A 12,558-nucleotide genomic window follows, 5' to 3' on the forward strand; every position below is an offset into this window, starting at 1 on the left:
TTACCTAGGAAAAAAGTGCCATAGGGCACAACTAAGCATTTAGTGAGTTAAAGCAGTGGCTCCCAAACTTTGGTCCTCCAGGTGTTTTGGACTTCATTTCCCAGGAAACACAGCCAGCTTGGCCAACAGTAAGAAATTCTGAGAGGTGAAGTCTAAAATATCCAGAGGATGAAAGTTTAGGAACCAGTGAGCCAAGAAAAGTCCCGTTCAGACACACCCAATAAGTCAAGGATACTTTTAGATCCTCCCTGTAAAGTTCAGAGTTTATAGCTTGAGGTCTTCCAGATGTTGCTACACTTCCTGAGCAATGATAAAGGATTATGAAGAAAAAAATTGTCCAGCAATATCTGAGGGATGGCCCATTCCCAATCCCTGCTTCCATCTAAGGCCCACACTAGTTCTAAAATAATGTCTTTTTTTGGTCTTATCCACATTATAAAATAACCTTTATGCAAAAGGAGAAGAATTTTACAGTATATATATCAACACTCATAATACACACAGACAAAAAGGTAGTAGTTGTTGTTGTTGTTGTTGTTGTTGTGTGTCCTAACATTGTCTCCAGAGTCATATTTCAGTACTCAAATCACTACGCCATGCTGGCTTTCATATAAAAAGTACCCAGGGTAAAATCACATATTTGTAATCACTAGTGAAGATGTAGTAAAGTTATGAGTGGCCCGTTCCGCACGAGTATAAAGTACATCCCCAGGACGTACTAGGGTTAGGAAAGGGCATGCTTTACGCACACCCCTAACCCTAGTACATCCTGGGGACGTACAAAATGGTGGCACCCGTTCTACACAGGTGCCGCCATCTTGACGTCACGGACGCATAGCGTCTGCACGTCCTGCTACGGAAATGACATTGCGAGTGCGCCACTGGCCACTTGCAGCCCCACTTCCGGGACTCAGTGCTCTTTGGAACAGCTGGAAACTTTCTGCGGCAAATATATACAACAGTCCAATTTGGGATTAGGATCACAAAAGAGACAAAGGGTTAAAGCCCCATGGCTCGGTCCCCATCAAGTTCAGTCCCTTCCCGTGTCAACAAGAACCATAGGAAAAACCTCATGCTAGGCCTAACAAGATGAATAATGCTATGTTGTCTCTCAAACTGACAAAACACAGAGGTTATTAATACCACTGGGTGATGCTTTATATGTCACAATAGTTGTCAAAGAGTAGTGACATGGACAAAAGTAATCCTTAACTGAAATAAAAGGATTAATGGCTTTGATATAGAATTCTTAGTACTAGGGCAATGCTTCATTGTAATACTCCCTTAGTGCATAGGACCAATGAAATGGCCAAAGAGACAGATGCCCTGAGGAACAATCAAGCTCTCTGAAATATTTGCACAAACCCCATGTTTCATGGGAGGAGGCAACACTTGTCTCTCTCTGTATGTGTGTGTACCCAAATACCCAGCCCAAATGTCTCTGTTTTATGCTCCTCCAGATATTATCATAAAACACATCTGGTTCTCCTGTTTTCCTATTTCTTATTCTACACCAAATAGGCATCACTTTAAAGACTAGTTATCCCATCAGAGAAGAAGGCACTGAACCATTTACAAAAAATCATTTCAAGGAAGGGTACCATTCCATTTGGTGGCTTGTGTAAATTATAGATAAAATTTCCCCTTCAAAAGTAAAGAGGTATGTTTTCAAAAGAGGTGGAAAGGCTCTAATTTTTTGTCATCTTTCCCCATTTCTACTATATATTATGTTTCTTCTCCTCGGGTGAGTGGAGAGAGGAGAGAAGAGGGAAACTAATTTATTTGGTTTGAAAATAGACAGAAAGCACACATTGTCAAAGAACAGGGGAACAAATCAAAATTTATTTAAACCCTATCAATGTCTCAAAAGAGAGACACCCACCACCCTGCTACTGCCACTACTATTGATATTTGTGGACTCTGAAATTGATATTCTGCTGCAGAATTTCAGAGACAGAAGTAGTAACCATCATACTTTCACTTTAAAATGGGGGGTGAACAGATTCCAGGGATCTGGGGTTAATTTTGCTACATCCTGTTCCAATATGTATTTATTTCACCTTTCCTCCCCAAAAAATATTATTCCCCCAAACACCTTACATATAAATATAAATACAATACTATGGACCTTGCTTGAGAAAACTGCTGTTTGGGAGTAACAATTCTACTTTTTAGGCTACATTTTCTCCCTCAAGTAGGAGACTAGGGGTTACAATACAGGGACCAACATGAAAGGCACATTTGACCCAAGCTCCATGTAGCTCTCACCCATGCTCTAAACAAGGCACACAGGGAGACCTCACTCTGTTTTTAATTGGAATCACTCTCCCAGAAAACTCCCAGAAGTGTGGTTCAGCTTCAAAAGAGGACACATATTCCCTGTGTGTCTTGTTTTAAAGTGATAATGGGGGCTTTTGCTGTCCAGCTGCAGCGGTTCAGAGGCAGAAAATTGTATCTGAGATGGTGTGAGGACATAATGTAAATTCTCTTTGTGGGATTAACAAAACACACAAATACATACAGACGTTCTATCACTCTGTACTGTAGCAATGAATAAAAGAACGTGTAAAAAGAAAAGGAAAATGGGCAATAGAGGCCAATTTTCTGTCCTTGGTGCATGTTAGCATGACCCTCATTCAGCCACAATGCAAAGATCAGGTTGATCACCTGTGACTCTTCACCGAAGAGTATTCAACAAGTGGGAACGACAGATCGGAATTGCATCACTCTGGAGGGAAGGGACTAATGGCAGAGGGGTGTTTACCATCTCTCCTCAGTTTTTGGCAGATCCACCATCCCCCCCCCAGTGCTGACTTTGTGCTAGTGGTGTGACTGATGGGTGCATGATTATTATTATTATTTTAAAAAATAAATTTGATAGAAGATTTGATTCATTGATGTTGCATCTACTTGCAAAGGCAAGTAGCTGCAAAACCAATGAAACAAATTTTCTATGAATTTATTTTTTAAGAAAGACCCTGTCATGCTTGGATCAGGCAATCCAGGCATGACAGGAGTCTGGATGGGACCCATGGGGGGTCTCCCTTCCCCTTGGGGCATGACATATATATGGGTCAATATTACTGACCCATATATATGGGCCAATAATAACAGGCTTTTGATATTTTGTTACCTTAACAAAGTCAGGGCAAGCTTTGTGTGGATGTCACACCCCCACGCTGCCCTGAAGCCGATGTATAACAGTGGTCTGTACAGCCTGTCTCTCTGCTTCCAGCACCCCATTCCCAGACATGGAGGGAAAGTGAGGAGGAAGGTGTGTGTGTGTGTGTGACTGGATCAGCTGTTGTTCCTATAAAAATAAAAATCACCCTGCACTTTTTCTGCTTCCAGCAGCCCATTCCCAGGCATGGGGGGAAAATGGGCAGGAAGGTGTATGTGTGTGCATTTGTCACTGAATGAGCTGCTAATATTGGCCTTACCATATTGACCCATATATAAGTCGACCCAGGATTTTTGGGTTAATTTTTGGGCATAAATTTCCCAACTTATACTTGAGTATATACAGTAAAAACTATTTTGTGATAAATGTCATGAATCTAGCTTGTGAGTTAGTCCAATAAAGTTTTCCTTTCATCTGTTCTTACTTCCTTGGAGAGCTGCCAAAGAAGCATTTTCAGTACTTGGTTTAAAGATCATGGGTTCCAAGTTGAGGCTTGGGTGGGTAGGGAGAGGACATCATCATGTCCTCTTGAGGACGAGGAAGTTCAAAAAGGATGCTGGATGTCAAAGCTTAGAGATCTATATATGTTTGAAAGTAGTTGATGTTCACTTGAGATATTTAATCTGCAAATCCTCCCTGAAATTGAAATAGAACCATTTTTCATGCCACATTTCTTTCCCCTTTGGGCCTGCCAAGACCCTACATGATCCCTTAATTATTAAATTAGGGCTTCCACGATCATCCAAAGGTCATGGTGCCTAATGTGTCTTAATGTGATGGAGGTGCCAGATACAATTATCTTTGACAGTAAAACATGGTTTTATGGCCCTAAATACAATAAATTAGAGTGTGCTGCTCATACTGCTGCCGTCAGGGATATTTCCACACCATTAAGCTTTGGTGAGGGAGTCAGGTCTTTGCTTAGATGCTGGGGAGGAAGAGGGTTATTCTTGCAAAGCAAAAGAAGAGAATGGGTTTGTTTCCCGTGCTATCCTTCCTTTGGCTGCTGCTACTCTTTGATGGATTAAATATGAGAATTATTTTCAAATATTTCATCTTCTCTTGGAGGTAAATTCCAAGCCTGTTGTGATTGTTCTAGTATATTCTTTGCAGCTACCACTCTATGATGCTAGCATTTCTAAAAAGCTTGAAATTTCAATCTCAGGCTACCTATCTGGGTACATTAAAACCAGATTACTCACAGCTTGCAAGCCAAAACTATGAAAGTCCCCATCACTCATACATGTCGCCAAATGCAATGTGTCTGTTACAGCTGGTGAAAAACTATGATTAATTTTTAAAAAAATCATAAACTTGTCCCATTAATTTGTGGAAAATTTAAATAAATATCCTTTTATCAGCCATTGTTCTACCAATTCATTTCATCACCATCCTCAGCCATGTTTAATACTGAGGTGGGAAACGTATATTTCTTTCCTCTTTGTTTTCACAGCCGTATGATTTCCCTTTCCTGTTCATGCTACTATTACGTTACTGTACAAGTAGTCAAATGAATGTTTCTCTGCTTAAGCATAGAGATCTACAAAGAAAACTTATTGCACTTCTGGGGTAAATTGTGAAAATAAGTTTCTGACTTATATTTGTGGATTCCAATCTCATGCATTTGATGAAGTTGTCTGTAGTTCAGGAAAGCTTATGCTAGAAATTTTTGTTTCTCAGTTAGTCTCAAAGATGCTCCAGTGCCCCCTTGTAACTTTTTTATGTGACAATGGAGACTCTGTAAAGCTTCTGCCTTTGGTCATGGGCGGTGGGAAGGGAGATTTTAGATGTACAAGATGAACTGAGAAAATGGGGGCTTCCCCAAATCTATATAATAAGTATGACAAGTTTGAGACTTTAACCAAAGACTTTCTCTGGCTTGAAACAGATGGGTCAAAAAGACTTCTATGGAGCCATGCCAGCACGAATCATGCCAGGGCTGGGTTGACCACACATGCCCAGCCCAAATCTGGGCCACCACTATGGTCCTGAACCATGGGTTTTAACCACTCCTTTTTGGCCTGGTTCTTTTGTGAAGATGTAGAACACGCACAGTTTCCCTCTGCATTGGGGTGTGCATCATCTAAATCATGTCCTTTGGCCCATCTGTTTTAGGCCTCAGTTGACTTTAGCTACTGCATGTGGAATAACTAATTTGTCCAAACAAATGTCCTTTCATTTGTTTGGTATGCCTCCAAAGATTTCAAAACATTTTTTTCTTCACTTAGGGGTTTTCTGCGCTTAGATGATTTGTTGAAAGGCACTGCACCAGCTATTCTGCCTTATCCTTAATGAATTTTGCCCTTTAAAAATAATATGGAGGAAGTGGTGGCAAAATGGGTAGAATTAAGAGTGAAACATGAAATCAAGTGAAGTCCCTATAGAATTAAGGAAATATGACTGTGTGATGATGTAATAAAAGCCTTATCTGGAATTTTACTCCATCACAAAGGGAACGGGATGCATAAGAAGGGTAATGAACATAGTTCTGCTAAAGACAGATTTGCTGTCATCATGGTTACTTGTAGTTACTTGTAGAATGTCAGTCTCTTCCCCAATCCCCCAAATGCATGTATACAGTGATATTAACAAGAGAATCAGATAAAACAACAGGAAGTAATAAAAAAGGGTCGATTATAGTTGTGTATATTCTGAGTTAAGATAGGAGGAAGGAACATCAACAACCTAAGGTATGTGGATGATACCATAAAATAGCAGAACACATCATAGACTTGGAATGGTTACCAAGGAAGGTCAAAGATGGAAGTGCAAAGGCAAGATTAATGCTGAACATAAAGAAAATGAAACATATGACCACAGAAGAGATACATAATTCAATTTAGACAATGAGGAAATTTAAATAGTTAAAGAATTCCCATATCTAGAATCAAATTTTTGCCAATATGTTGACTACAGTCAAGAAAAAAGAAGATCAGGAATGGGAAGGACAGCTACGAAAGAACTAGAAAAGCTCCTCAAGAGTAAAGATATACAACAGACCACAAATGCTTTGAATTGTCCAAGCCATTGTATTCTCCATCTTCATGTACGGATGCGAGAGCTGGACAGTCGAGTAGATGAGACAGCCAGGAGTGCTTGATACCAACTCTGGTTAATATGCCAGCTGTGTCCCTACCTGGACCGAGGGGACCTTGAAGCAGTGGTACATGCACTGGTAATCTCTCATCTTGATTTCTGTAATGCGCTCTACATGGGGCTACCCTTGTACCAAGTTCGGAAGCTTCAATTGGTACAAAATGCGGCAGCCAAATTGGTCACTGGTTCTTCGAAATTTGACCATATAACGCCTATTCTGAAAGATCTTCATTGGCTACCCATCAGCTTCTGAGCACAATACAAGGTGTTGGTTATTACCTATAAAGCCCTATATGGCTCAGGCCTGAGTTACTTAAAGGAACACCTCTTCCTATATAGTCTTCCCCGCACTTTTAGAACATCCAAGAAAAATTTGTTGAAGGTGAATCCAGCTAGATTGGTTTCAACCTCCCAAAGAACTTTTACTTCAGTGGCTCCTAAAGTATGGAATAACCTTCCGGAAGAGAGGCTTTCAAGAGAGCAGTTAAGACGGATCTCTTCTGGCAAGCCTACTCACCCAATCTCTTGTAATGATTTCACCCCACTCTTCTATTTAGGATGATGTATTGTTTTTAAACTGTTTTTAATGATAAATATTATAAGTTTTATTCTTGTATACTCTTGTTGTTGCTCGACTGTAATCCTGATTTGATCCATCTGGGAGAAGTGGGAAAATACAAATAAAATTTTTATTATTATTATTTTATTAAAGGGAGCAGACACAAGGAAAATCAACTCATTTGAGATGCGGTGCTGAAGAAGAGTGCTCAGGATTCCATGGACAGTGAAAAAGACAAATGGATGGGTCTTGGAACAGATCAAGTCAGAGATCTCCTTAGAAGGCAAGATGATTAAATTGAGGTTGATATACTTTGGCCATGCAATGAGAAGGCATGGATCACTGGAAAAAACAAGAATTCTATTAAAGTTAGAGGGTAGAAGAAGGAGAGAAAGAAGTTTGGGGTGACACTATAGCTCTTTGTTTGGGAATTCTAATTGCCTCTTCCTACTAAACCTACTGTTGGTACTAGAAAAGCATAGTTGGAAAAGTACTTTCACAAGCAATTATGTTTTTAGCACCAATTCTGACAAAGCAATTAAAATTTTAAGGTAACACTTAATAGTTTTTTGTGGGTTTTTCGGGCTATGTGGCCATGTTCTAGCAGAATTTCTTTCTGATGTTTCACCAGCATCTGTGGCTGGCATCTTCAGAGAATGCTTTGCCTGGAGGCAAAGATGCCAGCCACAGATGCTGGCGAAACGTCAGGAAGAAACTCTGCTAGAACATGGCCACATAGCCCAAAAAACCCACAACAAACTATGGATGCTGGCCATGAAAGCCTTCGACGTAACACTTAATTTTCTTATTTCACAAAAGTATCATAAATACGCACCTTTTTAGTTGCTTAAAATCTAATTGCTACAAATTATTGGATGGTGATGCTACTGAATGGTTATATTCACCTGAACACCTTCAAAAAAATGTAAAAGAGCAGTAGAAGGCAAAGTTAAATTTCTTGTCTGCATGAGCAGCCTTAGCTTTTCTTGGATTTGAGCACCTGTGAACAAACATAATATGTGAACTACATTTCAATCTTATATGTACTTACCTATGAAGAATCACCATTGAATGGAATGGTACTTACTTCTGAGCAGACTTGTAGAACTGTGCTGTTAACTGCTGTGGAATAACAATGACTTGGAACAGAGAGGCTGTGGACATTCTCCAACAGTCACAAAGGTAAGTGCTGGGTGCGTGTGTTATGGTTGTCCATATGGAGTTATTATATATTTGAAAATGCAAAGGATTTTCTCCTGGACTGGGCATGCCTTGGGTAAGCCATTCCCTTAGCAATATACCGCTTGACTAATGTGTGGATCTGGCTTGGCTGGGGTCCAAACTGCAGATAGGTTGCACTCACCCGGCCCTGGCTGAGTGTGATAACACCTGCTTTTAAATATAAATTTGACTTTAAATTTAATTTCCCTATGTGATAAAGTCCTACGTTAGGGTAGATCTGTGCATGCAACCTCCCTAGGGAAATACCATGATTCCCAAAGGCTGCCTGCTCTAACACACATACCCCTTTTTGTTCCAAGTGAACCATCATATGCTCTAGGATGGCATTTGATGATTTTGCCCCATTCCTGTCCCAGATTGTTTTGGGGATGGATCATGTGTGAGTTTTTCCCAAAAGGAAAGGTAACCTCCCTAGTCATTTTGTAGGAACATAAAAAGAGACCTTATGGATCTAAATCAAGTGCGGGGTTGGAATGGTGTAAAATGGTCATATCTTCCATAGGTTGATTTGGCTACACAAAGGCCCCTTGAAAATGGATAGAAGAGAGGTGTTGAGAGCTTGTAGGTAGTCAGAGAGGCAAGGGCAGCCCTCCAAGGCTTTGAGGGACATGTACTCCCCAGGTACCTGGAAACTGCTCACTGCTCCTTTAAGTCATTGACTTGTGGCATTCTCTCTCTCTTCATACATATTATACTATGCTGCTATGGAAACCATTTGAAGCAGGCTGTTTTAACAGCACAGTCCTATAACTTGTTTATACAGAAATAACTTTTTTTGAGTTTGATCAGATTTATTCTCAATGTGTTTAGGGTCACAGCTTTAAGTACGCACAGGAAATAGCTCAAACCAAGACCGGTCCCAACATATTGTTCTCAGCCTTGTTCCCACTATGGTTTAAACCGGATTGTGATTCGAAATGATCCGGTTTAAACCACCTTGGTTCCCACTTAATTCAAATCACTGAAGCAAAGGGGGCCCATGTTTTTTGACCATTTAACCTGTGTCAAAAAGACGCTGGTAAAATGGGTTGTTTTTGGACTGAATTGATTCATTTAGAAATAGATCAAATCAGCCCAAGTGGGAAACAGGCAGATTTGTATCTGCCCCTGGCACAAGTGGGAACCAGGGAGGCAGATTCCATTCCATTCCCTGTGATGGGGGTGGGGAGAGCTGCAATGGCCCTGGCCTATTGACCTCTAAAAGTGTTTCTTGTTCCTCCGTATCTACTGGCCAGTCTGTCTCCTTGGCCTCCTTCCCATGCAACCTCCTTCCCAGCATCTCTGGCTTCTGTGTGACTCTCCTTCTCTGCAACCTCCTCAGCTGTGATGGAACCCGATGCAAACATAGTGGGAACCATACCTGGACCAGGGCCAAATAAAGAATTCAGATCTGGAACCGGACTATAAGGTAAGTGGGAATTAGACCTCAGACTGAAGTGACTGCTCATCCCACATCAATGTGTTTTTCCATATATAAGTGAACTTTTCCTGGGTCCTCTCTTGAGTTAGTTGTGCCACTGCCCTGGGTATCCTATGATGGCTTTCTTCTAAGTTCTGGATTCAGACATTTCCATCTGATTCACATTCATGTGACTCACATGGATAGGATATTATGCAATTCTATTGAAAGTATTTGGAAATTTCTAATATTGAACATTGTATTTTTGGTGGGGGCTCTCCCCACCCACCATGTGTGCATGTTTAGGTAGGTTTTCTACCCTTTGCCTGGTTCCATTTTGCCTGCTACAGCTGTGTCACACATTTAGGAACTGCTCTACCTTGTCAGTTTTGTCTGAGCATAATCAAAAATTTGAACATTATGTTTGAAAATTGATTTGATATTGATAAGCATTAGAAATTGAGGCATTAATTCATTAACAGAAACACTAATATTTGAAATTGCTTAGTTGAGTTATCATCTTGTATAAAATTAAGACTGCAGAGGCGTAGGAGAGTAGCATTTGGGGGAAGGGATGTCATTGTCTAGTCCTTTTCCCACCCTTCCAGCACAATCGTGGAAAGGACTTTTAGAAGTAGTGCTGATCCGGATATTGTTCTGTCCAGGAGGTGCAAATGGCAGCGATCATGCAAAATATTTTCATATGCTGTCACGCTGATCCTGTCATTGTCCCATCAGTGAAGTGGAATTGTCCCATCCTTGCCCTTCATTTTGCATTCACAGAAGAACCCGGTAATTCAGTTCCACTTCACTGACAGGTTTATGACAGGATCAGTGAATCAAGAATGAAAGTATTTCACATGATCGCCATTACAGATGGGATAAGCACAGGTTTTGATCCTGTCCCCCATCTGATAATCTCCATTGCCCTGTTAGTCACTATGCAAAGGAATCTTGTAGCACCTTTAAGGCTAACAGTGGGAAAGAAATTGTAGTATAAGCTTTTGCTGCATCTCCCAAAGCAGACCAAGTCTATGAAAACTCTTGCTACAATTTCTTTCACACAGTTAGTTGCGTGCTACAAAATCCTTTTGCATAATACAATTAAGAATGATATTTGCATTGCAATAGAAAGGCATCTGTTAGTCCTATTAGAACAGGTTGAAATGGCTAGTATATTTTTGGCACTATAGATTAGATGCTATAATAGATGCCTTTCTACCAACCTATGCCATATATAATTCCTTCCATTGTCTCAATTTTTGTTAAAGCAGAGGCAGTAATGGCTTCTAATTAAAAGAGTTATTTTGTAAACTGTCTAGTATTTCTGTGATTTGAAGGCATAGTTGTTAACATTTTCATTAAAATTAGATTCTATCTCCAAAACCTATCTTCAAGCCTTGCCTTTTACAATATATGCTCATGGTGATAACAGCGATTTCATATTGTATATAAAAAAAGCAAAACAACAATAACAGGAAGGTCATTGATAAAGGCAAACTCTATATCTGTTAATTACTTGTTCATCCCATTTTAAATTCCCCCTTCTTATTTTTCCAGGTGGGTCTTTTCCTGTCTACCTCTCCTCTGAGAAGCACAAGTTGCTAAAGATTATTTCAGCATAAGGAAGAGTTCCCCCTGGCATAATTGTCTTGTAAGCTGTTTTTAATTAATTAATTGCCTTGATTTCTCTAGCGTTTGCTATACATCCTTTCTTTTCTTTCCATGATAGAAGGATTTAATTCCATGCTCCCAGCGACATCACAGCTTATTATAAGCACCTTCATTATAGCAATGCATCTTAATTATATTTGAAATGCTTTGAACTTGAGAATATTGCTTTTAATGAGTTAGCTACATGCATGTGACTGCCTTCTCAGAGGTGTTTATGTGAGGTCTCGTTGGACATTGTTGTTGGGTTAGAAATACACTAAGCTAGTATACCAGTTTACTGGATGGGAATGGATATGCATTTCCTTCTCCTCTCCACAATCAAAGTAATGTACAAGGCCTACAGAAAAGATGAGCAGAAGGAGCTTTTTCAGTGTTCTTTTTGCTTTCATTTAAATGGTTGTAAAAAGCGTGAACTCTTGAACAAATCTATTTAATTTTTGTCCTACGCCTAGTCCTATTCGCACTACAGAATTGTAGTGCTGTTATTGTACTTTAAGTGCTTTGGTTCACTCTTACTGAACCTTGGGGATTTAAGGAGAGCCTTTAGAATTCTCAGTCAGAGAACTCCTCTGGTATCTCAATAAACTGTAAACTCCAAGATTCCATAGAACTGAACCATGGCTGTTAAAGCAGAATATTAGCATTATGACTGTGTAGTAGGAATGGCCCTCCAGAGTAGGGATGTGACAAAGTCTCCTCACTGTTCATTAAACATAGAAGATATTGGTTTCTTGATGCCCCAATAAAGTCTAATGAGCTGTGAAACTTGGCAGCTTCTTGACCAAGGTTTGAGCATTTTAATTTTGCATCATTTGCAAATGAAGTGAAGGGACAAGACATTTGTTAAAGGGCCAACACAGCTACCCCTACATGTTTTCTGTATTGTGAGATACCACATTGTCGCTGCAACAGGGGAACCATAAAGAGTGGCCTGTGGATTGGGACCTCCAACCAAGCTAAAACTTTTTTCTTCTTAAATTTGTACTGAACTTGCATGTTTTACACCACAAAAATGTTCCTGATGCAAAACCATGGGGGCTTCTTGAGGAATCCATTGTTATCTGCCTCCAAAGAGTGACCTCACTGGAATGGAGACATTTTGGATTGCAAAAGAGAGGTCCCTGTTCAGATGCAAATGGACTTTTAATTTCCTGGACTTTGAAAATCTCCCTATTGCCACATGGCCAAAAGGAGGAGGAGCCTGCCTGTACAAAATATATCCTCCCCAGTATACCATCTTTCCTTAGGACTGAAACAACATGCAGGCATCTAACATGTCCAATTGTTGTTGTTGTTGTTGTTTTTCCTTTCTCCTGTTTGGTTTGTAACATTTTACCTGATGAAGAAGCCCATGGAGCTTCAAAAGCTTGCAACAAGTATATTGTGCATTTCGGTTGACCAATAAAG

The 12,558-nt window shown here is 40.0% G+C and overlaps 1 long non-coding RNA gene across 1 annotated transcript; it reads left to right on the plus strand.

The window, feature by feature from the left end:
- The first annotated feature begins 7,866 nt into the window (after positions 1 to 7,866).
- LOC121926972 lies at positions 7,867 to 12,257 on the plus strand. Its single transcript, XR_006103115.1, has 3 exons — positions 7,867 to 8,018; positions 9,400 to 9,486; positions 11,038 to 12,257. It is a non-coding gene; the product is annotated as an uncharacterized LOC121926972 (long non-coding RNA).
- The last annotated feature ends 301 nt before the right edge of the window (positions 12,258 to 12,558 follow it).

This window comes from Sceloporus undulatus, chromosome 3, assembly GCF_019175285.1.
Source record: "Sceloporus undulatus isolate JIND9_A2432 ecotype Alabama chromosome 3, SceUnd_v1.1, whole genome shotgun sequence".
In the NCBI taxonomy this organism is placed as follows: domain Eukaryota; kingdom Metazoa; phylum Chordata; class Lepidosauria; order Squamata; family Phrynosomatidae; genus Sceloporus; species Sceloporus undulatus.